Here is a 27752-nt window from a genome sequence, read left to right on the forward strand (position 1 = left end):
ATGAATGGTGCAAAGTGTCACAAGGAAAAGTACACCAAAACTTCCATTATAATTAAAAAGTATAGATAAATCTTTCTCTAATGGCTTCCAGTCAAGTAACTGAAACCACCATATGCTATAATAAAAACATAAGTAATTTATTAAAATCTGAAGGCAAAAACATAATTTTAAAAGATTTAGACCTATGTTAGGCGTGATAGAGTATGGATGCTTTCTTGAAATTCACAGTCACATCCAGGAGTATCACTTTCAGAATGTTCTAGTAGATTGAGTTTCCTTTTAGTTGTCTTTGATGAAAGTCACTATTCTACTCTCTTTCTTAACAGAAATGTTTTTTCGAAGACTCACTTTTAATTGGTTTATTAACCAAAGAATTATTTTGCCCAGTTCCTTTGCTTTTCCGCTTTACAGGTGAGTCAGAGCAGGAATGCAGGTCCTTCCCAGGTTGTTTCCTAGCAGAGTATTTTTTGGTATATTCACCTGCTTTGCTCATTTTCTCTGAAGAAGACCTGCTATTTCTAGATAATTCCTCTTCTTTTCTTTGACTTCCAGTTCCAGAAATGATGTCTGCTGAAGGGAGAACATGTTCTAGCAATGAAATCTTCAAAAGACTCCTGCCGCTGCTCTGTGACTGGGACCCCCAGGTTGTCTTTGGAAGTTTCTAAGGCCTCCTGAGTAGACACTGGGACATGGAAGGAGTCGAGAGGCAAAGGAATCCTCGCATCACCTGTAATTTTCTGAAACTGGACGGAAAAACAAAAGACAAGACAAAAATTCAGTGATGAACAAAGCCAACCATTAAAAAGTAGAGTTCAAAACTTCAGTGTTACTCTGTGATCTTATTATTAACACAGTCAATATTCAGATTTCAGAGCCAGTTTTTTTCTAATTATATCTTGCCAAGTGATCTCAGCTTAACCTAGCTATATCCAAGGGTATGTCCGCTACATTTTCAGACTTTGGTGACTGGGGTAGTTATTACCCATTTCCTTTCCCTCACTAAAAATAAAACCCTATTCTGTAAGAGAATTAATTTCTCTTCTATCCTCCAGGCACATGCAAACAGTATATAGTTTGTGACCAGACTGTGTTCTCAAGCTGTCAGTTCCCAAGACCAGTCTGAGATTGGTTGATGGGGGCTCCAAGTAAGGCTAGAGGAAAAGCTGACAGGTTTTCCCCTCCCATTCCCATAACCAGGTGAGTCACCGTAATATGTTACCTATTAGCTATGTCTGGATTACTTATTTTAAAAATTATATCAGTATGTGTACCTTCATTAGTGTTCCTTCATTGTAAGCTGACTGCATACAAATAGAAACCTAAATAAAATATGAATAGAATAGACATTTATATAATTTAAAATCTGGAATATTTTCTCTAATGTTTTCTTTCTTCATTAAGGATAGTTTGCTTTAACTCATAAATTTTCGAAAGAACTTCCAGTCTCCTTATTTACAACAATACAGTATCATGAAATGGGCAAACATTTACTAATCTCAGATTTGGAAAGGATTCCAGAGTCTTCTAGCTCCTGAGCATGTGAACTATTAGAGGTTGATCATTATTGTTTTCTCCCTGACTTGGTCATTTCCTTTTTGCTAATCACTCTTAGAATCATTAAGTGCTGTTCTGTCCACTTACTTGGATATTTTTCATTTGTCCTGGGGCACCCTGTTTTGATTCTGATTTTTCTTCTTCAAGTCCCTTTTCTTCTTTACATGGACTACTAACAGTAGAATTCATCTGGGGACGACCTAGTAAATGAAAATCTGACTGATCTGTACCAGCCATTGTGGCCAGCTGCCCAAGCCTGGACCAGAGGAGAAAAGGAGAAAAGACAAAGGTTATTATAATCACATAAGAGCAGTTTAGATTTCACCAGACCTACAATCATGAAATACTTCTAAAACTCTTAAAAGCCAACATCCTACTCCAGACAAGCCTCTCTCTCCCCCAAAATCTCAGCCCTTTCCAGATTCATCCTCTAAGACACATCCCACTGTCTCACTAGGAGCTTCAACATGTACCATGCATTTCGTCCACTGCCTGTCACACCTCTATTCCCACACTTCTTTACCACCTTTCCTCCAGTTTCCAAGAATGTGTCTGTTCCTTCCTTCCCAACACCAACACCAATTCATTCACTGACAAAACACCACTCCATCAACTATCCATCTCCACTTCCCTCTTCCAGCAAAATTGCTCCCAGTTGAGAACCACTGACCTATATCTCCCCTGCAGATTAATAATAATTTTTACGTCTAAGGCAAAAATAACTTTAATTCAGACTTATCAAACAAGCAAAATAAGTGAAAGGAAAATTCTTATGCATTCCCGAATATTTTCAATGAAAACTGCCTTCAATTTAGTCTTTACAAAAACCTACACCTACTAATTATCTACAGGTTACTCTTTTATAGTGAGCTCCCCACTCTACCAAAGCAGGCTTCCCTATTTGCATTTCTTAACAAATTTAATTCCTCATTTTAAAAAGTCAACTATATTACCTATTATTACACTAAATATGGCCATGGAAGTGATGAAAATTGCTCCAGTTCCTCAGCAAACTACCATTATAGTCGCAAAGAGAAGAACGGCCATGAAGAGAAATGAACTAACCCAGCATCTTTAAGGACATCCAAGAAAGCCTGGAACTTCTGAAAAGAATTCTCAATGCTGCCCAAAACACCTGCATCACCCAGGATCAAGCTTGTCAATGAGTGGGCATGAAGGGTTTCAGACAAAGAGAAATTCATATTTCTTAATTGGGCATTTTCATGTTCCAGCTATAAAAGAAGGCTAAAAATGTCTGACATGATTTTTTCTCATTGTGGTCAGAAGTAGTCTTGCCTATTTCCAAGGAACAAAACTAAAACACTCAAAATGTAATTAATTTGTAATTAACCTAACTTTCCACCAGTAAAGACAGAGACCATATCACACAGTAACCAAAACCCACAGGCACCCAACAAAGTTTCCTATATAAACACTTAGGTGGTATATAAATAAACCAAAGTTATTGTTTTATTAATGCTTTTTCACAAAAGATCACATTTCTAACTAGTTCAATTCATAATGGAGCCTCATTCCACATTAGAAAATTACCTGCTTTAAGTTTCTCTTAAATTAGAAAATGAAATATAGAATCTGATTTGAATAAAACATATTACAACTCTGCTGAATGTTAAGAATTAACTTTAGTGAGCAAAATATCTAATGCTTACATTTAAAAGTCCTAAATCATACCCAACCCAATTTATTAAATGTACAATCACCAATATTTTCTTTGGCTTCTTGAAAATATTCCCCCTGTGCACTCTTCCCCTTCCGCTCATCATCTATGCACTTAAAACCCCCTGTAAGCTCAACTCTAGTATTTCTCAGAAAGGCCGTTAATGTTCATGATGCCCCTTGTGCCTTACATGAGCAGGTGCTAAACATTTATTGAATGAGTGTCCGCCAATCCAATGGATGCACTTTCAAAAATTCCTCCCTACACTCACCCTGTGATAAATTATATTTAGATAGAACTTTTTAGATTATGCCCTGCTTTCATGCACATTCCCTAATGTAATTCTCATAGTATATATTTTTATCTTTCATTGCATTCTCAGAAGTTTTCCAATATCTTAAATTTATTTAAATGATTCACTTTCCTAATTCATTGCCAGGAGAGTCTCATCGTGTATTTTATGTTACTGTATATACAGTATATGCACAAAAAGTGCCTTTTTGAATCAAAGAATCATGAACAGGAAATAAGCTAATGTCATATAAAAGCACGCACGCGCACACACACACACATAACAAAACCAGATTTTCACATTTTTAAAAACATGCTTTCCAGAATATAGATCATATGATCACTAAATACCAGTAAATGCAAAAGTCCATATTACACAACCAATTTGCAACATATTACAGTTTTAAAGCTTACAAATTATGTGTATATGGCTTAAAATCAAATCAAAATAAAACCAAAACACTCTCTAAAGCAGAAGAAGAAACTTGTTTACCTCACTGACTCGTTTATCAGCCTTCAGTCTTATTACTCTTTCCTCCTTTAACTGCTTTAGTCACTCCTCCAGGTTTTCCTAAACAAACAGAGTCAATATTATAACTAATTCATAGTATAATATCCCAAAGCCTTTCCAGCTATTGGTCTCATCAGGATTTAGGGGCAGAGCCAGAAGTGAACTCAGATTTTAGTCTGCTACTGGTAATATCATACCATGCTAGTGAAATGAATTATCAAAATCTATCAAATTAGCATAGGTAAGATTTATTTAAATTCCACTCTTCCCAACATAAATTTGTGGCAGCCCACCATAAAAGGCATATGCATATAACATAGTAAGTCAGAAATAAGAAGTTAAGACCAAGAAAGAAAAATTCTATTTTTATTTGTGGCTCTCTTTACAGCAGGAAGTCCTATTAATGAACATGCTTAACACACCTGAATTGCCTAATTGCAGATTCAAAAGCATGTTTTTAAAAAGTAATCACTTTTAAAGCAATTCACAGTCAAGCACTGTTCCTGGAGTTCCCTGGGTATGAAATAATCTAATCATCAAAACCCTAAAAGGGGGCTTTCCTGCTGGCACAGTGGTTAAGAATCCACCTGCCAGTTCAGGGGACACGGGTTCGAGCCCTAGTCCGGGAAGAACCCACATGCCACGGAGCAGCTAAGCCCGTGCACCACGACTACTGAGCCTACGCTCTAGAACCCACGTGCCACAACTACTGAAGCCTGCACGCCTAGAGCCTGTGCTCTGCAATAAGAGACGCCACCACACTGCAACGAAGAGTAGCCCCCCGCTCGACGCAACTGGAGAAAGCCCGCGAGCAGCAACGAAGAACTAACGCAGCCAAAAATAAATAAATAAAATAAATGTGTAAAACAAAAAACCCTACGAGGAAAGAACGATCACTAACTCCATGTTTTTGTTTTTGTTTTTTTGCGTTACGCGGGCCTCTCACTGTTGTGGCCTCTCCCATTGCGGAGCACAGGCTCCGGACAAGCAGGCTCAGCGGCCAAGGCTCTTGGGCCTAGCCGCTCCGCGGCATGTGGGATCCTCCCGGACCGGGGCGCGAACCCGTGTCCCCTGCATCGACAGGCGGACTCTCAACCACTGCACCACCAGGGAAGCCCTATTTTCCAGATGAGGGAAACAAGAGGCAGAGAAGTAGAATAAGTAGAGCAGCACAGCCAAGGTCACACCACTAAGCAGCAGAGCCACACTGTGGACTCAGGAAGCTGGGTGCCATTCCTGTTCACAGAGGTGGTAGTCTTCCCATTCACCAAGGACACTGAAATAAAATGAACACTGATAAACTCCCTTAGGAGTTTCAGGAACTAAGACACTTCGCTCCTTGAAGTGGGGACACTGCTTGCAATAGGCAGAATTCTAACAGAGCCCCCAAGATTCCTACTTACTGAAGTACACAAACCTTCCACTTATCCAATCAAACTCTAAATCTAGGTGCTGTAATGAAGGGATTTTGCAGATGGAATTAAGGTTCAAAATCAGTTGATTTTTTAAGATAGGGAGATTATTCTAGGTGGATGTGACCTACTCAGGCACCCTATGAAAAGGACCTGAACTCTTCCTGAATTGAAGTTCAAAAGGGACAAGAGGGAGACTCTCTATTGCTGGCTCTGAATAAGTCCAATGCTGCGGCAGGGAAGGCAAGCGAGAGGCCTCTAGGACCTGAGACTGTCCCCCGACTGACAGCCAGCAAGGAAATGGGGACCTCTGTCCTGCAACTGCAGAATCTGAATTATGCCAACAAGCCGAAGAAGACTGGAGGCATTCTTTCCCAGAGCCTCTGGATGCTAACACAGCCTGACTGACATCTTGATTTCAGCTCTGTGACCCACACAAACTATGGTGAACATCCAACATTTGGGGCTCAGTGTCTTACACTTAAATTTCACATGCTTTAACACTCTTGGGAGGGAACCCACATGTTCCAGTGTGTATCTGAGCAGGAAACGCAGTCACGCTGTGCCTGGACTTCTGACCTACAGAACTGTGAGCTAGTCAAATAGGTTTTGTTTTCAGTCAGTAAGAGTGCAGTAAAAGAATTAATATTCTACTCAACTTCCAGGTTCGTGAACAAAATAAACGATTTTCATTGTTTTACGCCACTGTTTCAGGGTGGTCTCCTATGCAGCGATAAACAATACCTACACTTATGAATACCTACACTTATGAAAACAGTAAGGTATATTTATACATTTTAGCTGCTTTGAACAATCACTTAAAGAATGAGGAACTCTATTATATGCCATCATTGGGAGAGGAGCTGGTATGACTTTCTGGAGAGTAGCTTTTGGTACCTAACAACAATCCTACATCAGGGGTTTACCCTAAGGAAATCAAAGATGTGGGCAAAGATTTATCTACCAACATGATGTCATAAGATTGTTTATACCCAAACCCTAGAAGAAAGCTAAGAGCCTCCAAATTAGGATTGGTTTAAACAAAAACAGCTCACCATATGAAGGAATGTGCTATGAAGCCACTAAGAAAATAATGACAACAGGTCTCAACCAGAGTTAATGAATGGGCTTCAGGAGTTCTACATTCAAAATATATCTCTGCGTTTTTCCTGGGAGATGGTGCATAAGCTTAATCAAATTCTCTGATGCAGAAGAGTATTTAGTGATAAGACAAAATATTTTTCATACATTTTTTCAGACAAAAGAGCAGATTAGGTGTGTGTACATGCAGAGGTGGCTTTTATTCCTTCAATGAGTTGTCCATTGTTTTCAAAAATTTACTCAATGAACATATATTTTTATATTCAGATCATGTTTAAAAAACTGACAGTCTAAGAACTTCAAATTCTTTAATGTTTCATGACTAAAGCCAGCCAAGTTTTCAATGGGGAAAAAGGGGGAAAAATTGCAAAATTCCTCTACTTTCAATATAATGGTTTAATAAATCTTCTAAAACCGATTTCAAAGAATTTCTAAACAAATAAGCAAACAAACAAAAAAACCCTCACCACAGGAAAGTAGAGTAAAACTTTCTGACTGGTTCTAAATAGCACATCAAAGTGCAATTACATGAAATAGTTTCTCCCTCTAGTGGAGGGAATTAGAACACAGTGTTAAATTTTTGTGAAAAAGTGTACCCTCCTCCCACAAAGTATTAGTAATTCATGCCCCTTACATGGAAATATGGAAGCAAAAAAGTTAGAAAGTAAAATTGCTTGATATTCTATTACTTAGGTAAGACTAATGATAAGGCTTTGGAATAATTTTCCTTCCTGTCATCTGCTCTCCCTTCCTCCCTTCTGTACACTGGCTAGGGTGATTTTTCTGGGACAAAGCTCCCATCATATTGGATATCAAATTTTAGGTTCACCTTTTCTCCATTTAACATTGAAATCAATCATTTCTCATATAATCAGGGGATTCATAACCTAGATTTTTTTGTGTGCGCTACAGAATATTCCACTGAGTGGGTTTACTGGTTAACCACTTTACACATTTAAATTCTTTCCAACTTTTCAATATTATAAGACAAAATAACCGTTTTTACGCATGAAAGCTTTTTTCTGTATTGAGAATAACGTTCTTGCAAGAAATCCATAAAAATGAGTTTGAGGTCAAAGCAAATGAACATTTTTAAGGCTCTGAGGTACCTATCTCCAAACTTCTTTCCAAAAGATTTCTGAGATTTTGGGGCTGCCCTGGTGGCGTAGTGGTTGAAAATCTGCCTGCCAATGCAGGGGACGCGGGTTCAAGCCCTGGTCTGGGAAGATCCCACATGCCGCGGAGCAGCTAAGCCCGTGAGCCACAACTACTGAGCCTGTGCGTCTGGAGCCTGTGCTCCGCAACAAGAGAGGCCGCGGTAGTGAAGAGCCCTACGCACTGCGATGAAGAGTGGCCCCTGCTCGCCGCAACTAGAGAAAGCCCTCGCACAGAAACGAAGACCCAACACAGCCAAAAATAAATATAAAAATAAATAAATAAAAGATTACTATTAAGAAAAAAAGATTTCTGAGATTTTATACTGCCATCAGCGATGTATCACTTGGTATATAACCTCTACTACAACTGTTGGCTTATTTCCTCACGTAGAGTGCAAGTTATTTGAAGATAGGGGGTGTATTTTATTAAGTGTTTATCCCCAGCACCTGTGCCTAGCACAACGTAGGCGGTCAATAAATAATTGCTTAATAAGGAAAATCCCTGCCAATACAAGATGTATGTGTGTGAAAGACAGACTGTGTGTTTTTCTCTAACTGGATAGATGAAAACTTGTCATCTTCTTTAATGGCAATGTTTTTTCTTATAATTAGCAATTAAATTTCTCTTTTAGATTATATTGTAAAAATTCAGATTCTCTGAGGCAAATGGGCCTGGCACTACCCATTAGCTATATAACCTTGAACAAGTTCTATAACTCTAGGCCTCAACTTCCTCATCTATAAAATGGAGATAAGCTCCCGTATCACAGAGCTCTTGTGAGGATTACATGAGTTAAAACACATATAAAATTAGAAGAGTGCATGGTACGCAGCATATGTTCAATTAATGCTGAATGAATAACATGTGAATGCAAACAGTAGTGAAGGGCTTAAAATGAAATAGTCTCATCCCACTCCCACATCCAGCACTCAAGAAGCGACCTATTCTTTACTCAGGTTTTTAATTGTAAAATACGATATGCGTACTGAGAAGTGCACAGAACAAAACGGTCAGTGTGACAAAGAGAATACTTACATAACCAGTACTCGAATCTGAAAGTATTGATACTTGTCAGCATCTCAAAACCCCCCCATATCCTTTTCCCATCACAATCTCCTTCCTTCTTCCCAGTTAAACACCATCCTCATTTCTTGACAATCCTTTCCTTTAACCTGCATGCATCCCTAACAAGAGTTTAGTTTTGTCAACATCTAACTTTATGTAGACGATCATAGTATATGAAGTCTTTTCTATCTTATTTCTTTCACTCAACATAGGTTTAAAAAATTCATCCACATTGCAGCCTGTAGCTCTAGTTCATTCAATTTTATTGCTTCATAGTTTTCCCACTGTACGAATACACATAATTTATTTAATTTTTGACTCTTAATGGACATTTAGTTTGTTTTCAGTTTGTGCTAATGCAAATCATGGACAGGAATCCTGCTGTACCGGCTATTCTGGTGCATTTACACAGGGCAGGGGTGAGGGCTGCTGGGTCCCAGGCTATTTATATACATTCAGTTGATGGAGAGTGCTAAATGCTTTCCAAAGTAGTTGTGTCGATTTATACTCCAGTATAAGCAGGGTAGAGGATTCCCATAGTACTCCAGGTCTACAACACCTGATACTACCACACTTTATTTATGTATTTGTCAAACTGATTGGCATGTAGTTTCATTGGTTTTGACTCACTTTTCTCTTCTTACTTAATGAAGTCGTACATTTTTCTGTGTTTACTGGCTGTTTGGATTTCCTTTTTTATGAGGTTTACGTCAACTACTGCTATTTTTTTTTTTTTTAACATCTTTATTGGAGTATAATTGCTTTACAATGGTATGTTAGTTTCAGCTTCACAACAAAATGAATCAGTTATATATATACATATATTCCCATATCTCTTCCCGCTTGCGTCTCCCTCCCTCCCACCCTCGCTATCCCACCCCTCCAGGCGGTCACAAAGCACCGAGCTGATCTCCCTGTGCTATGCGGCTGCTTCCCACTAGCTATCTACCTTACGTTTGGTAGTGTATATATGTCCATGCCTCTTTATCGCTTTGTCACCGTTTACCCTTCCCCCTCCCCATAGCCTCAAGTCCATTCTCTAGTAAGTCTGTGTCTTTATTCCTGTTTCACCCCTAGGTTTTTCATGACATTTTTTTTTAAAATTCCATATATATGTGTTAGCATACGGTATTTGTCTCTCTCTTTCTGACTTACTTCACTCTGTATGACAGACTCTAGGTCTATCCACCTCATTACAAATAGCTCAATTTCGTCTCTTTTTATGGCAGAGTAATATTCCATTGTATATATGTGCCACATCTTCTTTATCCATTCATCCGATGATGGACACTTAGGTTGTTTCCATCTCTGGGCTATTGTAAATAGAGCTGCAATGAACATTTTGGTACATGACTCTTTTTGAATTATGGTTTTCTCAGGGTATATGCCCAGTAGTGGGATTGCTGGGTCATATGGTAGTTCTATTTGTAGCTTTTTAAGGAACCTCCATACTGTTCTCCACAGTGGCTGTATCAATTTACATTCCCACCAACAGTGTAAGAGGGTTCCCTTTTCTCCACACCCTCTCCAGCATTTATTGTTTCTAGATTTTTTGATGATGGCCATTCTGACTGGTGTGAGATGATATCTCATTGTAGTTTTGATTTGCATTTCTCTCATGATTAGTGATGTTGAGCATTCTTTCATGTGTTTGTTGGCACTCTGTATATCTTCTTTGGAGAAATGTCTATTTAGGTCTTCTGCCCATTTTTGGATTGGGTTGTTTGTTTTTTTGTTATTAAGCTGCATGAGCTGCTTATAAATTTTGGAGATCAATCCTTTGTCAGTTGCTTCATTTGCAAATATTTTCTCCCATTCTGAGGGTTGTCTTTTGGTCTTCTTTATGGTTTCCTTTGCTGCGCAAAAGCTTTTAAGTTTCATTAGGTCCCATTTGTTTACTCTTCTTTTTATTTCCATTTCTCTAGGAGGTGGGTCAAAAAGGACCTTGCTGTGATTTATGTCATAGAGTGTTCTGCCTATGTTTTCCTCTAAGAGTTTGATAGTTTCTGGCCTTACATTTAGGTCTTTAATCCATTTTGAGCTTATTTTTGTGTACGGTGTTAGGGAGTGATCTAATTTCATACTTTTACATGTAGCTGTCCAGTTTTCCCAGCACCACTTATTGAATAGGCTGTCCTTTCTCCACTGTACATTTCTGCCTCCTTTGTCAAAGATAAGGTGACCATATGTGCGTGGGTTTATCTCTGGGCTTTCTATCCTGTTCCATTGATCTATCTTTCTGTTTTTGTGCCAGTACCATACCGTCTTGATAACTGTAGCTTTGTAGTATAGTCTGAAGTCTGGGAGCCTGATTCCTCCAGTTCCTTCTTTCGTTCTCAAGATTGCTTTGGCTATTCGGGGTCTTTTGTGTTTCCATACAAATTGCAAAATTTTTTGTTCTAGTTCTGTGAAAAATGCCAGTGGTAGTTTGATAGGGATTGCATTGAATCTATAGATTGCTTTCGGTAGTAGAGTCATTTTCACAATGTTGATTCTTCCGATCCAAGAACATGGTATATCTCTCCATCTATTTGTATCATCTTTAATTTCTTTCATCAGTGTCTTATAATTTTCTGCATACAGATCTTTTGTCTCCTTAGGTAGGTTTATTCCTAGATATTTTATTCTTTTTGTTGCAATGGTAAATGGGAGTGTTTTCTTGATTTCACTTTCAGATTTTTCATCATTAGTATATAGGAATGCCAGAGATTTCTGTGCATTAATTTTGTATCCTGCCACTTTACCAAATTCATTGATTAGCTCTAGTAGTTTTCTGGTAGCATCTTTAGGGTTCTCTATGTATAGGATCATGTCATCTGCAAACAGTGACAGCTTTACTTCTTCTTTTCCGATTTGGATTCCTTTTATTTCCTTTTCTTCTCTGATTGCTGTGGCTAAAACTTCCAAAACTATGTTGAATAAGAGTGGTGAGAGTGGGCAACCTTGTCTTGTTCCTGATCTTAGTGGAAATGCTTTCAGTTTTTCACCATTGAGGATGATGTTTGCTGTGGGCTTGTCATATATGGCCTTTATTATGTTGAGGAAAGTTCCCTCTATGCCTACTTTCTGCAGGGTTTTTATCATAAATGGGTGTTGAATTTTGTCAAAAGCTTTCTCTGCATCTATTGAGATGATCATATGGTTTTTCTCCTTCAGTTTGTTAATATGGTTTATCACATTGATAGATTTGCATATATTGAAGAATCCTTGCATTCCTGGAATAAACCCCACTTGATCATGGTGTATGATCTTTTTAATGTGCTGTTGGATTCTGTTTGCTAGTATTTTGTTGAGGATTTTTGCATCTATGTTCATCAGTGATATTGGCCTGTAGTTTTCTTTCTTTGTGACATCCTTGTCTGGTTTTGGTATCAAGGTGATGGTGGCCTCGTAGAAGGAGTTTGGGAGTGTTCCTCCCTCTGCTATATTTTGGAAGAGTTTGAGAAGGATAGGTGTTAGCTCTTCTCTAAATGTTTGATAGAATTCGCCTGTGAAGCCATCTGGTCCTGGGCTTTTGTTTGTTGGAAGATTTTTAATCACAGTTTCAATTTCAGTGCTTGTGATTGGTCTGTTCATATTTTCTATTTCTTCCTGATTCAGTCTTGGCAGGTTGTGCCTTTCTAAGAATTTGTCCATTTCTTCCAGATTGTCCATTTTATTGGCATAGAGTTGCTTGTAGTAATCTCTCATGATCTCTTTTATTTCTGCAGTGTCAGTTGTTACCTCTCCTTTTTCATTTCTAATTCTATTGATTTGGGTCTTCTCCCTTTTTTTCTTGATGAGTCTGGCTAGTGGTTTATCTATTTTGTTTATCTTCTCAAAGAACCAGCTTTTAGTTTTATTGATCTTTGCTATTGTTTCCTTCATTTCTTTTTCATTTATTTCTGATCTGATTTTTATGATTTCTTTCCTTCTGCTAGCTTTGGGGTTTTTTTGTTCTTCTTTCTCTAATTGCTTGAGGTGCAAGGTTAGGTTGTTTATTCGAGATGCTTCCTGCTTCTTAAGGTGGGCTTGTATTGCTATAAACTTCCCCCTTAGAACTGCTTTTGCTGCATCCCACAGGTTTTGGGTCGTTGTGTCTCCATTGTCATTTGTTTCTAGGTATTTTTTGATTTCCTCTTTGATTTCTTCAGTGATATCTTCATTATTAAGTAGTGTATTGTTTAGCCTCCATGTGTTTGTATTTTTTACAGATCTTTTCCTGTAATTGATATCTAGTCTCATGGCGTTGTGGTCAGAAAAGATACTTGATACAATTTCAATTTTCTTAAATTTACCAAGGCTTGATTTGTGACCCAAGATATGATCTATCCTGGAGAATGTTCCATGAGCACTTGAGAAAAATGTGTATTCTGTTGTTTTTGGATGGAATGTCCTATAAATATCAATTAACTCCATCTCGTTTAATGTATCATTTAAAGCTTGTGTTTCCTTATTTATTTTCATTTTGGATGATCTGTCCATTGGTGAAAGTGGGGTGTTAAAGTCCCCTACTATGAATGTGTTACTGTCGATTTCCCCTTTTATGGTTGTCAGTATTTGCCTTATGTATTGAGGTGCACCTATGTTGGGTGCATAAATATTTACAATTGTTATATCTTCCTCTTGGATTGATCCCTTGATCATTATGTAGTGTCCTTCTTTGTCTCTTCTAATAGTCTTTGTTTTAAAGTCTATTTTGTCTGATATGAGAATTGCTACTCCAGCTTTCTTTTGGTTTCCACTTGCATGAAATACCTTTTTCCATCCCCTTACTTTCAGTCTGTATGTGTCTCTAGGTCTGAAGTGGGTCTCTTGTAGACAGCAAATATATGGGTCTTGTTTTTGTATCCATTCAGCCAATCTGTGTCTTTTGGTGGGAGCATTTAGTCCATTTACATTTAAGGTAATTATCGATATGTGTGTTCCTATTCCCATTTTCTTCATTGTTTTGGGTTTGTTATTGTAGGTCCTTTCCTTCTTTTGTGTTTCTTGCCTAGAGAAGTTCCTTTAGCAGTTGTTGTAGAGGTGGTTTGGTGGTGCTGAACTCTCTCAGCTTTTGCTTGTCTGTAAAGGTTTTAATTTCTCCATCAAATCTGAATGAGATCCTTGCTGGGTAGAGTAATCTTGGTTGCAGGTTTTTCTCCTTCAACACTTTCAATATGTCCTGCCACTCCCTTCTGGCTTGCAGAGTTTCTGCTGAAAGATCAGCTGTTAACCTTATGGGGATTCCCTTGTGTGTTATTTGTTGTTTTTCCCTTGCTGCTTTTAATATGTTTTCTTTGTATTTAATTTTTGACAGTTTGATTAATATGTGTCTTGGCGTATTTCTCCTTGGATTTATCCTGTATGGGACTCTCTGTGCTTCCTGGACTTGATTAACTATTTCCTTTCCCATATTAGGGAAGTTTTCAACTATAATCTCTTCAAATATTTTCTCAGTCCCTTTCTTTTTCTCTTCTTCTTCTGGAACCCCTATAATTCGAATGTTGGTGCGTTTAATGTTGTCCCAGAGGTCTCTGAGACTGTCCTCAGTTCTTTTCATTCTTTTTTCTTTATTCTGCTCTGCAGTAGTTATTTCCACTATTTTATCTTCCAGGTCACTTATCCGTTCTTCTGCCTCAGTTATTCTGCTATTGATCCCATCTAGAGTACTTTTAATTTCATTTATTGTGGTGTTCATCGTTGCTTGTTTCATCTTTAGTTCTTCTAGGTCCTTGTTAACTGATTCTTGCAATTTGTCCATTCTATTGTCCATTCTATCTCCAAGATTTCGGATCAACCTTACTATCATTATTCTGAATTCTTTTTCAGGTAGACTGCCTATTTCCTCTTCATTTGTTAGGTCTGGTGGGTTTTTATCTTGCTCCTTCATCTGCTGTGTGTTTTTCTGTCTTTTCATTTTGCTTATCTTACTGTGTTTGGGGTCTCCTTTTTTTTTTTTTTGCAGGCTGAAGGTTCGTAGTTCCTGTTGTTTTTTGAGTCTGTCCCCAGTGGCTAAGGTTGGTTCAGTGGGTTGTGTAGGCTTCCTGGTGGAGGGTACTAGTGCCTGTGTTCTGGTGTATGAGGCTGGATCTTGTCTTTCTGGTGGGCAGGTCCACGTCTGGTGGTGTGTTTTGGGGTGTCTGTAGACTTATTATGATTTTGGGCAGCCTCTCTGCTAATGGGTGGGGTTGTGTTCCTGTCTTGCTAGTTGTTTGGCATAGGATGTCCAGCACTGTAGCTTGCTGGTCGTTGAGTGAAGCTGGGTGCTGGCGTTGAGATGGAGATCTCTCGGAGATTTTTGCTGTTTGATATTATGTGCAGCTGGGAGGCCTCTTGTGGACCAGTGTCCTGAAGTTGGCTCTCCCACCTCAGAGGCACAGCACTGAGTCCTGGCTGCAGCACCAAGAGCCTTTCATCCACAGGGCTCCTTAATTTGGGATGATTCGTTGTCTATTCAGGTATTCCACAGATGCAGGGTATATCAAGTTGATTGTGGAGCTTTAATCCGCTGCTTCTGAGGCTGCTGGAAGAGATTTCCCTTTCTCTTCTTTGTTCTCACAGCTCCCAGGGGCTCAGCTTTGGATTTGGCCCCGCCTGTGCGTGTAGGTCGCCGGAGGGCGTCTGTTCTTTGCTCAGACAGGACGGGGTTAAAGGAGCCGCTGATTCGGAGGCTCTGGCTCACCCAGGCCGGGGGGTAGGGAGGGTCACAGAGTGCAGGGCGGGCCTGCAGCGGCAGAGGCCGGCGTGACGCTGCAGCCTGAGGCGCGCCGTGCGCTCTCCCGGGGGAGCCGTCCCCGGATCCCGGGACCCCGGCAGCGGCGGGCTGCACAGGCTCCCCGGAAGGGCGTGTGGCTAGTGACCTGCGCTCGCACACAGGCCTCCTGGCGGCGGCAGCAGCGGCCTTAGCGTCCCATGTCCGTCTCTGGGCTCCGCACTCTTAGCCGCGGCTCGCGCCCGTCTCCGGAGCTCTCCCAAGCAGCGTTCCCAATCCCCCCTCCTCGTGCACCAGGAAACAAAGAGGGACGTAAAAGTCTCTTGCCTCTTCGGCAGGTCCAGACCCCTCCCCAGACTCTCTCCCGGCCAGCCGCAGCGCACCAACGCCCTGCAGGCTGTGTTCACGCCGCCAACCTCAGTCCTCTCCCGGCGCTCCGACAAAAGCCGGAGCCTCAGCTCCCAGTCCCGCCCGCCCCGGCGGGCGAGCAGACAAGCCTCTCGGCTGGTGAGTGCCGGTCGGCCCGATCCTCTGCGCTGGAATCTCTCCGCTTTGCCCTCCGCACCCCTGTTGCTGTGCTCTCCTCCGCGGCTCCCAAGCTCCCCCACTCCGCCTCCCGAAGTCTCCACCCGCGAAGGGGCTCCTAGTGTGTGGACACTTTTCCTCCTTCACAGCTCTCTCCCGCTGGTGCAGGACCCGTCCCTATTCTTTTGTCTCTGTTTAGTTTTTTCTTTTGCCCTAACCAGGTACGTGGGGGGTTCCTTGCCTTTTGGGAGGTCTGAGGTCTTCTGCCAGCGTTCAGTAGGTGCTCCGTAGGAGTTGTTCCACGCGTAGATGTATTTCTGGTGTATCTGTGGAGAGGAAGGTGATCTCCGCGTCTTACTCTTCCGCCATCTTCCCGGAACTCTACTGCTATTTTTTAATTATTATTATTTATTTATTTTTGGCTGAGTAGGGTCTTCATTGCTGCGTGCAGCCTTTCTCTAGTTGCGGTGAGCGGGGGCTACTCTTCATTGCAGTGGCTTCTCTTGTCATGGAGCACAGGATCTAGGCAGGCGGGCTTCAGTAGTTGTGGCACGTGGGCTCAGTAGTTGTGGCTCGCAGGCTCTAGAGCACAGGCTCCGTAGTTGTGGCGCACAGGCTTCGTTGCTCCGCGGCATTTGGGATCTTCCCGGACTAGGGCTCGAACCCATGTCCCCTGCCTTGGCAGGCAGATTATTAACCACTGAGACACCAGGGAGGTCCAACTATTGTTATTTTGAATTCTTCTCCATTTCCACGTAATACTCTTACATGATCATTTTCTGACTAAGCTGGAGGCATTATCTGTTCACTTTCTATTTTACTAAGTAAGGGTTTAGTTCCTTTACACTCTTCCTATGTCCACACTGCTCAGTAAAGTTATGTCATCATTAGTTATTCCACTGCTCATGATCTCTTTGACTTGTAGTGATATACTTAAAAACCTACATTGTTGATCAACTATAAACTCTCTCAATGTCACGCTTTGTAAAATGAGGACATTCATACCATCTTCCCTTTTTTCTACCTCCTGTCTACCTTCCAGACCTAGCTTTTACATTGTCAGAGTTGAAATTTATATTCTGTTCTATGTGCAGTTAAGTCTTCTGTTATTTGAGAGTCAGTAGGGAGTAAGGTTTAAGACAACAGGTAGAGAGCCTAAACTCAAAACCTCGATCCAACCCTAAATTAGGTACAGCCTGGGCAAGTTCCTACCCTGTCTTAGCTTCCTTTTCACAAAAGTGGGAATGATATTAGCACCAACCTCATAAGGCTATTCAGAGGATTAAATGAGTTAATATATGCAAAAACACTTAGAGCCTAATATATACTAAGTACATACTAGTACATTTCAGTACATACCAAGTTAATGCAAATACATACTAAGTATAGTTTAGGTTAGTTATTTGTTATTACATGCAAGTTGACAATAAAAGCTGCAAACCAAGACAGTATTGCCATTATTACAATGAAATTAATATTGCCCACTGCAGATGTACTGTCTCTGTGTATAGACTATACCTCGTTCCATACTGTGTCAGTGTCACTGCCCTTGTGCAGGGTGACCACATACCCCAAGCCGCCTTGGGCTGTTCCAGTTTATACCTGTTGTCCTGATGTTACAGCATTAGAGCGCCTCCTTACACTATTGAAGTGTAAGGAGTTTGGACAAGTTCTGGTTTGGACAACAAATTAGATAGGTGGTCATTACCCCCGTGTGTTGCTGAAAAGGGGGACATCTATAGTGTCAAGTTTAAGTGGATTCTTCTCTTCCTCACCAATAGTAGGTTAAAAATCAACCATAGCTTAGTTTGCTTCAGGTTTATGTCAGTATAGCCTTTTGTCCTCTGGAGTTCAAGTTCCTTCTCCTCTTCCTCTCCCTCCTCCCTTCCAACAGTGCCTAATACCTAGTAAGTATGATATGCCTCAAGCTGTTTCTAAGCTCTCAATCACACAATCAATAGAAGCCTCTCCAATCTAGACTAGCTGCTCTCTGCACTGAATCCCCTATTACCTTCCTTCTTGGTTTATTGCCTCATTTTGCTGGGTTATTTCTATAAATAGCTTAAGGTGTAGCACAGGAGGTCAAATTTTCAAATTTCTTTGTGTACAAAATATCTTCTTCAGCCTCCACTTATGACTGATAGTTTGGCTGGATACAAACAACTAGGGTGAAAATTATGTGCCTGAAAAACTTTGGAGGTATCTTTCTAATGCCTTCCAGGATCCATGGTGCTGATGACAAGTATGATAAAATCAGATTTTAACTTTTCTTTTTAGGTGACCAGTATTTTTCTCTCTGGAATGGATGTATCCTGTCAGTATTTTATTCTATGTTAAATTATTTTTTCAGTATTTTAAAGTTTCATAATGAAGGGTGCCTAGGTGTGAGTCTATTCTTGTTCATCATGCTCAAAACTTGAGTAACTATTTTCAATCAGAGGCCTGATGTCTACTTTAAGCTGTGGGGAATTTTGTTGCCCTTTGACAGCTTCCCTCCATTTTTTTTCTGGGTCTGGAGTTTCTAATAGTTACATGTTGCATCTCCCAGATGCAACCTCTTTAACATATTGCTATCACATTTTCCACTGTGTCTTTCTTTTTTATATAATGAGAAATTTTTTAGATTCCTACTGAAGTTATTTCAGCAACCATATTTTCATTTCCAAGAGAACTCTCTTGCTTTCTGACCATTCTCTTTTTAATTAACACCCTAGCCTTATTTTATAGTTGCTAGCTCTTTTTAAATCTCCCTCAGAATACTAATTAGGGTTTTTTCTTAAATTATTTTGTTCCCTAAATTGTCCCCGGTCCTACCAGGATATGTTTTCACACTTTTTCCCCTCTCTCATGTTGTAAGCTTTACTCAACTATCAGGCAAATGACAGTTATTTTCTATTTAAGAATGAGCGCAGAAAGCTCCCTGAAGTCAACGATTGATTGGTTTTCTTATGCAGGAAGAAGCGGGGAGTAACTGTAATAGGATCTCCCCCAAACACAATTTTCTAGGGTGTAAAAACTCACACTAGCTGCCCTAGTTCTCGCCAGTTTCACTGTTTTCAAAATGAAATCATCTCATTTCAGGAGAGTGAGGGCGGGGCTGGGAGTCCACTCCTCCAAACACAACCCTTCAATGAGCTCCCCTATTTCAGTCACACTTTTAACTAACTCCACCCTCTCTCCTACATGCGCATCTGAGCATGGGGCTACTTCTGCAGGTGGGGTCAGAATCCTCCTCAGTTGCAGGTGGTCCCTGTGCATTTCTAGGTGATGCTTTTCCTCTGTCCTACTGCCTCAGTTTCACACTCTTCCACTTGTCTTCCGTCTTTCAAAACTATGTTGAAATCCCTTGATTGTTGTGGGCTTATATACTTAAACACTTTGATACCATCCTTGTAGTGTCTTGTCAAAATGGAGAAGAGCTGAAAGGGTTCTCAGTGCATTCTGAATCTGCTATTCTGTGGTCCCAGTGTGTAAACTTCTTGATCCTCCCCAGTGTCTATCATTACTATTAGAAATACAATCTCCTGGTCTACTCATGAAGGAAATGAATACAACACATCTAAAATGACAAGGAATGCGGGTTAGATGCTCTAGGGTCTTGTCGTACTCTGCCATTTACTAATAAACCACTTACATGCTACAAATTGTAGGTGCTCATTTATAAAATGAAAGAGGGTAACACTACATGAACTATAGATTTCTCCTACTCTAACATTTCATAATTTTCTAAGTTTTTTTCTTAAAATTTCTCTATATTATCATTAATTTTAATTCAAAAATAAAAATCTAACTTTCTCTTTTGAAAATCAAAGCGTTAATTCCCATAGTCCTACAATAATGGGATAATTAGTTCTGAAACCGGTCAAGTTTCATACAAAAAGAAAATCATATTAAATAATTTTTAAAAATTAAACATGGGACTTTGTAGCACAAAGACAAGGTCCCCCCCAAATGGTGTTCCTTTATTTACTAGAAATGTTCAGCTCTTCATTAAAGTTGAAATAAAATAAATATAATATATTTTAGGTGCAAAAATTTCTTATGAAAATCAATTTTTCTTTTCTGTCCATACAAACAAAAGTATGGAATGACAATAGAGGTCAGGTTTATTTGATAATAGAATGTAGCTTCTTGATATTTTTTATTTTAGGAAAGGAGAATATCGACATCAAAACTTTTTTCAACTTTACTTTTATTTAAAATGAGGCCATATTTTCCTCTTGTAAAAAGAGAGTTCAACTAGAACTGTCAATTTTCTCATCTGTAAAACAAGAGCATTGAATCAGCTGACTATATTCATTCAGAACTCAATTTCTTTATCTTATGATCACTAAGGTTCTCCCTAAATCTAATATACTAAGGTTCTAAGGAAAGGAAAATATATTACTAACGACATGTTTTGATTTTTATTTCTTAGAGTTCAAATGTCCACCATTCACCTTGGTCTAAGCTTAACCATTCAAGGGGATACAATGCAGATGGGAGTAGAAAACAGAACCCTCACACAAGCTGTGCAGTGTTGCAATCAGGCTTCCGTTTGAAAAATAATCTTCTCTATAGCTTTAAAGTGATACCTTTGTACCGGCAATGCTTCTTGTTTCAAATGGATTTTCTCTGGCTCTTCCTGAACACTTTCTGAGGAATCATCGACCTCTTCAATTTCTGAGGAGGAAGGACTCTCTACTGTCACAGTCACAGGAAATTCTCATGGACCTGAGTGTCACAAGAAGAAGATAGGAAACCACAGAGTTGTTAAACTATAGTGCAAAGAAAGAAGACAAGATTGTATAAAAGACAACACAAGCCAGATACCAAATATGCAAATATTAGAGGACATTTAACAAAAGTGATCTGAGGTATCATTATTTATAAATGTCTCTCACTGCTCCTTAGTCTAAAACAGGCAATGACTAATTAAAAGTACAGTAACTTATTTTTGCTATGTTACTGTACAGACCTCTGTTGTACATGGTTAGGATTAGTAATGGGAATTGCCCATATTATTTTATTAAGTTTCTTTCACAGAAGCCAAGGGAAGATCCAAGGTAACCATTTTTTCTCAGATCAACTTTAGACTGCAAATGAAAAATTTATTTTTCGCTATCAGACAAAAACAGTCTGGAAGAAAATGTAGTTTTTCAGAGGAAAATACATCAGTAAAGGGACTGATAAAGAATCAGAAGAATAATCAGAAAGTCAACATATCTAAGCTGTGTATAAAACAGATGTTAGAATTTAAAAAAGTAAATAACATACACATACATAACTAAAACTGACCCATCAAAAATTTCATCTTCTCATCACCCTTAAGCCAAAACTAGGGTAACAGTAATACAATTCTCCTGTCAAGCTTCACTGTCACTGCAATGTTATTCAATTGGACATTTCCAAACATTTAAAACCTGACCTGGCCACAACCCCATAAAAGTCTACAGATCATAAAGAAGTGTGCTGGGATTATGTAACTATGCAGAAGACAAGTCACTAGGACATCATTTTGACAACAAGCTGCAAACCTGCAGCATAGGAAAATCCCAACAGGAGAATAAGGCGCACATCCTTCTCTCTGGGCATGCAAGGGCAGGACTGACACCCAAGATGCTCTTCTCTCAACCTCAGCAGAGGTGCCTCTCACAGAGCAACTATGCAGTCTCCCAGAACCACTGGGAAGGAGAATCTGATACTGACAGTATTAGCTTGCCATGAGGCCAGAAGCGAGGGAATGTGTGTGGCCTTGGTGAGACAGCAGAGGTTTGGGAGATGTTGCTTTATATTGGCTTTCAGATCAGGAATTTGTACATATAGCCCATAAACAACGTTTCTTGAAAACATATGAACATTCTTGAGTATGACAGCTCCATGTGAGGGGTCAGAAATGGCAGTAAAGTTCATTTTACTGGCTAACAGCTGATTTGCAGACTGGAGAACAGGCTTTCTTGTTTACAGACAACAACAAGGCTGCCAGTCGTGTGCCAAATCCACACAACTACACAGTTGCATTGGGAGAGCGAACAAACATGTTTTACATGGATTTATTTCAGAGAGGGAAGTGCTTCTTGTAAGGCTCTGTCAGTTTAAAAAGCAAGAAGAATGACCATCCACCTTTCCCAATTCAAGCCCTATATATCATAAATATAGCTACACACCAGCAACTGATTACATACATCACGAGCTTTGATGAATGGAAAGCCCCTAAAAAAGATATCAACAAAACGAAGCTAGATATTGATGTAAATACATCACCAGTTAAACCCAGTTAATACTATTTAGTATTATGTACAGTATCCACACAGAATTGTGTATAAAAATAAATAAGCTCAAAAGAAGGACCTGGAAGGCTCTGCTATGGAGAAAACTGAACAGAATTCAGCTGACTGGCTTGGTAATAACTCTCTGAACTGCTGAGAGGCCCCTTCAGTTCCTATGTTCAGTATGGTTGAGATTTCAGTCTCACTTCTGTAAATGGTGATATTAATTGTTCTCTAATTTACCACTCTGTGTGACGAGGATGGACCTGAGATTAAGTGTCTCAGGAAGAAGATAGAAAACCACAGAGTTGTTAAACTCAAATGCAAAGACTGGGGATTCAACACTATACTTTATGCAACAGCAATTCACATTACCATTTGGTCAGATTCTTTCAACAAAACAAAAGATGCACTCACATGTATTAAAAGACAAATTTAACTGCCATCTGTATCAATATGTTAATGTGCTCCAATCACATGTTTTCATGAAAGTTTAAACATAAAATCACCTTTAAGATCTAGGCCATGTGATCTGTTCCCTGCCATGTCAGATTATACCCCGTGAAGTTTACTGTCTTAAGAGTGATAGAGTTCTTTATACCTTGACAAATAACTAAAAGGAAAATAAAAACCCACACACACAATAAGATGAAGAGCCTATACATTTGTCAGTCTTGATTTATTTGCTTTTCTTGAGTCAATTGGAGGTTTATAGCCACATTCTTAAAATCATTAACTGCAATCTTCACAAACAGGTAATTGATGAACTGATGCATTCTAAAACTTGTCAGTAACGAAGTGTTATTCCAGTTTACAGCAACAGTTTAATTCTATTTCGGTACCAAAACTGAATACACTGAATACTGCAAACTTTATTCCCAACCACTCAGTAAAGTACTACATACATTTGAGACAAAGGGGAAAAAAAGAAAAACCTAAAAAGCCTAAGACTCTTCTGATTTTCATTTCCAATGATACATGCCAATCTTGATGATCAATCAGTGACTTAAATGTCAACTATAAACCCAGTATTTTATTAGCTGCTATGCAGTATACTAGAGCAATAGAAGAGAGAGGACCTCAAACCCTCTGTTCCCTCAAATTGAAAGGCAGGCTTCCTGACCCCTCCAGACCACTACTGGACACAGGGAACACACACTAATGTTTCAGGACCCCAATCAAGAGTCACCTGCTTTGTGATTACTTCCATGACACACCCTCACCAACACCATTGAATTTGCTGCTCCTACGGGACGTTACATATATTTCCTATTTTAACACATACCACAGTGCAGTATAATTATGATTGCAGATACATGTTCTAACAATTTAAAGATCATGATGACTTTTTTGCTCTTTATATCTTGCTATTTCCCTTCCCATATTTCTTGAAGAGAAACCATAAAAATATAAACAAACATAAAAAACAGAAAATATACAAAACATGTGGTTTATGGCTTAACACAGACTTAAGTAAGATTAATTCTGACAGTATCCAGCATGACAAACTTCCATGGTACAAATGAGAATGGACCAAGGTTTGAGCAGGTAGAGGAGACAATCCAGGCATGAACAACACCAAGAAAAGGTAGACAGGAAGTAACGTGGTGTGTAGGAAATCACGAGACCAGTCTGATGGGAAGAGACTTAAACAAGACTGAAACTCACTTTCTAAACCTCCATCTCCAATTGGACAATTCGCAAGACACAGGTGCCCCAAAGTGGCCGATTTATTCAATCCCTTTAATGGGGAGGAACAGTTTAAAATTTTACCCCTTTAGTTTGCCCCAAAAGCAACTATCAAATGTTGGCAGGACACAATGAAGGCTTACCTTTGTTAACATAGTTACGTCTCTTTCTCTCACAACTAGCCCACTTAGTTCCAGGTTCCTTAGCGCACCTGACGCACTTACACAGCGTCTAAGAGCTTTACACAACTGGAAGGTCACATCTTTATTTCTTATTGCAGGAACACAACTTCTGGAAACTTTATTTCTGTCAGAACCTAAAGCAAAATTATTGTAAAATGAGTGATATAAACCATACATTTTATCACCGTTAAACAACTAAAAAGAAAAAAAGCGTCTGCTCTGTGCTAAGGATTAGAAACCACTCCTGCCCTTAAAGCCTCATTAAGGAGGGACATGTGTAAACTCAAAATTTCAATCACATGAGATAAAGAACCATAACCTTTATGCACAGAGGTTCCTATGGAAGCTAAAAGTTATGTCTGACGGCTTCATGATAACCCTGAAGTACAATCGAGAAAGATGAGGCTATGCAGAGTTGGAGGAGGAGGTGCATCAACTGCAGAGGGAGCACCTGTGCAAAGACACTCAAGCCTGACTCCTGCTGGGCACTGTAAATACTGCAGGTGGGGATGACTAAAGGCCAGGGGTCCAAGTGTGAGAAGGGACAGAAAATAGAGACGTTGGTCGAATCAAGCCTGGGAGAGAGCATGGCTTGTATCCCACAGGTGATGAGGTCCGGGGCTACCACTGGCTGAGTAAGGGTGCCTCCACTGATTAGCAAAAGGCACCCCGCTGCTGAAGGACCAGTTAGATAAAGGGAGTGATCACAAATAGCTCCCCTTCCTCAGGGCCAAAGAGCCCCAGGAGGCTTGGTAGAGCACAGTTCAGACTACACGCCTCTGGGCAGAGCACACGCTGGGCGGCTAGTATGCACTAACTCTGTGTGGGCAAGCCATTAGCATTATTTTAGGCGTTATCTTTTCATGTTAGAAGATCACTCAACCCCAGTAGGCAGATGAACTTAGAGGAACTGAGTCCAGGGGCCGCAAAACCACCCAGGAGCTTCTGCCATAGTCCGGGCAAAATGCAATGTGGATGAAGAAGCAAATTTAGGAGGAGGCCAAAATCTACAAGCTAGCCCCACTGGATGCAAGACATGAAGAAAGTTCAGTGAAGGAACTCTGAAGAGAATGGGCTCTGCAATAAATTTTTCTTACAATCAATGTAAAATATCAGGCAAAATTAAGTACAGTGGTCTTCCAGCTCTAATTTCTTTTGACTTCTAACTTATTACTCTGGTTAAGTAAAGTCCCTTCAGAGGTGCGGAACAGTTCCTACACCTGAATGGGATGCAAAGAAAAATCTAATTTCTCTTCACCAGGGGATGAGTTGAACTGTTCTTACAGAAGAGATAACACATGGTGTGAACCCCAGATCCTAGAAAAGGGCCAGGCTCACGATAAGTATTCAACTTTTTGAAAACAAATGAACAATCATTTCCTCTCCTAGATCTTAATACCCTTTCTCTGCTGGCTACTTTCTTTCAGCTTATAAACATCCTCAATATACTCACTTTAAAAGTCCTCAGACCTATGATTCTTTGGATCTTCTTGTGGGTAACCTAAGTATCTCCCATGCCTTCAAATACCTGTCCTCCCAAAAAGCTCAGATCTGTACCTTGGGCCCAGACCTGTCTACCAGGCCCCTCTAAAGCACTGAAGATGAAGTAAGATCCTCTCCCCACCCCCAATCCCTTTCCTACTGTGCTCTGTATCTCACAAAAAGATGCAGCTGTAAACCATCACCCACACTTGCTGCCCTTCCTTTTCTAACTGGTCACCAGGCCCCACCCATTCTCTCTCGGATCTGCAAAATCCATTTCAACCTTTTATAACTTAAGTGGGACCCTTAGATTACAATTCACCCTGCACCCAATCAAGTGCCTTCCACATGGAGGTCTGAGTGAGTCTCTAAACCAGAAGTCCATCTCACTGTTCTTTAGGGTTTCCCACAGCCTTCAGGATAAACATCTAAACTTCTGACAGGACAAACAAGGCCCCTTTCTGTTGGGCCCCACTAGGTTTCCAGTATCAACTCTCATTTCTTTCCCAAACACTGAGTTCCAGTCCTGTATCTTAGTTTTGCCATATTTTCTTATATTTCTCCAATTTTGACACACACTGCTCCCTCCTGCCACCCCAGGAGCTTCTACATATCCTTAGAAAGGATGGCACCTCCTCCAAGAAGCCTACCCTGAACTTTCCCTTCCAAGATTCTGTGCTCTGCAAAGGGGAAACATGGGGGGGAGGGATAAGTTAGGAATTTGGGATTAACATATACACACGACTGTATATAAAATAGGTAATCAACAAGGACGTACTGCATAGCACAAGGAACTCTACTCCATATCCTGTAACAACCTGTATGGGAAAAGAATCTGAAAAAGAATGGATATATGTATAATGGAATCACTTTGCTGTACACCTGAAACTAACACAATATTGTAAATCAACTATGCTCCAATATAAAATAAAAATTAAATTAAAAAAAACAAGATTCTGTTCTCTGTAACACCAGAACTCACTTCTTCCCTAGCACTGACTACTGTGCTTGTGTTTACTTGCCGCCCAGTAGAAGGGGACATTACCTAGGGCAGAAGCATCCTCTCCAGCAGCGCTTGGTTCTGACAACTCATTCAAGTGCCAGGATACTCTACACACATAACCTGCTTAATTAATTCTAAGAACCCACAGAAAGGGTGGTTTTTAATGTCATTTTACAAGTGTGGGGATTGTAGTGCAAAAGAAACCTGCCCAGGCCACAGAGAGCATAAACTCTGGAATTCAAACCCTAAGCTGCCTTCACACCAGTGCTCTTTCCACTGTATGATAGGACTATTGAAAAAAAATTTTTTTTTCCTGAGCCCTGTTTTAATGAAAAGGAAATGAAGCTGGGATATATCAATTTCCTAATTGCTTTGGCGTGTACCAGGCAAAGTCATTCAACAGACCAGGTAACATCTGTGGAACAATGAACGATGCTCCAAACTGTGCTAAGTGTTCTACATTGTAGAGTCTATAAGCATTAACAGAGTGCGACCTTGTAACTGCCACAGAGAGTGACCTTGTACCCGCCACAGAGAGTGAGTCCTGTTAAGCCCATGCTACAGATGAGAACACTGAGACCTAGAAGCCTTAAGGCACTCGGCCAGGATCACTGAGCCGGCAGGAGTCCTAGGCCACATGCCCCGTCTAGTGCATGCACACCTGGGCACTGGGCACCGGTTCTAGTGCCCACCCTCCACTTTGTACCATCTAAAACTCTGCTTCGCAGCGCGGACACGAGAGCCCCTGGAAGTGGAAAGTACAAACCCGTCTTGCCAAGCCATGGCTGGAAGAAGCTCTGGATACAGATCGGGGGCAGAGGGTGCTCAGGGGCAGCGCCCAGTCCACCCTGCGCAGGTGGTGGGTGTTGAAGTCCGGCAGGCCCTCCCACAGGGAGGCGCCCACGGCGAGCAGAGGCACCGAATCCTGCAATGCACAAAGGTCCTCACAGCGCCAGAAAAATGTCGGCTGTGCTGTCGCGGCACAGCTTCACTCAGTGATGATGGGCCGAGCGTGGCCTCGGGGACGCTGGCTGCACACAGGATGCCGACACACGCCTGGAAGACCCGGCTAGCCTCCTGGCCCCTCAGGCGGCCATCTCAGTCCAGGGAGTGGTAATAAGGATCAAAGTGGTAAAGGTCTTGCATTCTTCTTCTTGCATTATTTCAAAACCGGCAT

General features: G+C 40.4%; 2 pseudogenes across 2 annotated transcripts in view; one reads left to right on the forward strand and one right to left on the reverse strand.

Annotated features, from left to right (window-relative positions):
- Positions 1-27752, reverse strand: LOC309964594 (centrosomal protein of 78 kDa-like; annotated as a pseudogene). Its single transcript, XR_014327197.1, has 8 exons — positions 27747-27752; positions 27381-27500; positions 23888-23960; positions 20554-20675; positions 4017-4094; positions 2620-2786; positions 1642-1810; positions 1-743 (listed from the first exon to the last, which is right to left on the reverse strand). The product of XR_014327197.1 is annotated as a centrosomal protein of 78 kDa-like (transcript).
- LOC309964519 (RING finger protein 11-like) overlaps positions 716-27752 on the forward strand; it is a 30371-nt pseudogene continuing 3334 nt past the window's right edge. Inside the window, exon 1 of the transcript XR_014327198.1 lies at positions 716-1197. The product of XR_014327198.1 is annotated as an RING finger protein 11-like (transcript). The remainder of the gene's footprint in view (positions 1198-27752) is intronic.

The sequence above is a fragment of the Leucopleurus acutus genome (genome assembly GCF_964270905.1).
Source record: "Leucopleurus acutus genome assembly, chromosome: 7".
NCBI classification, from domain to species: domain Eukaryota; kingdom Metazoa; phylum Chordata; class Mammalia; order Artiodactyla; family Delphinidae; genus Leucopleurus; species Leucopleurus acutus.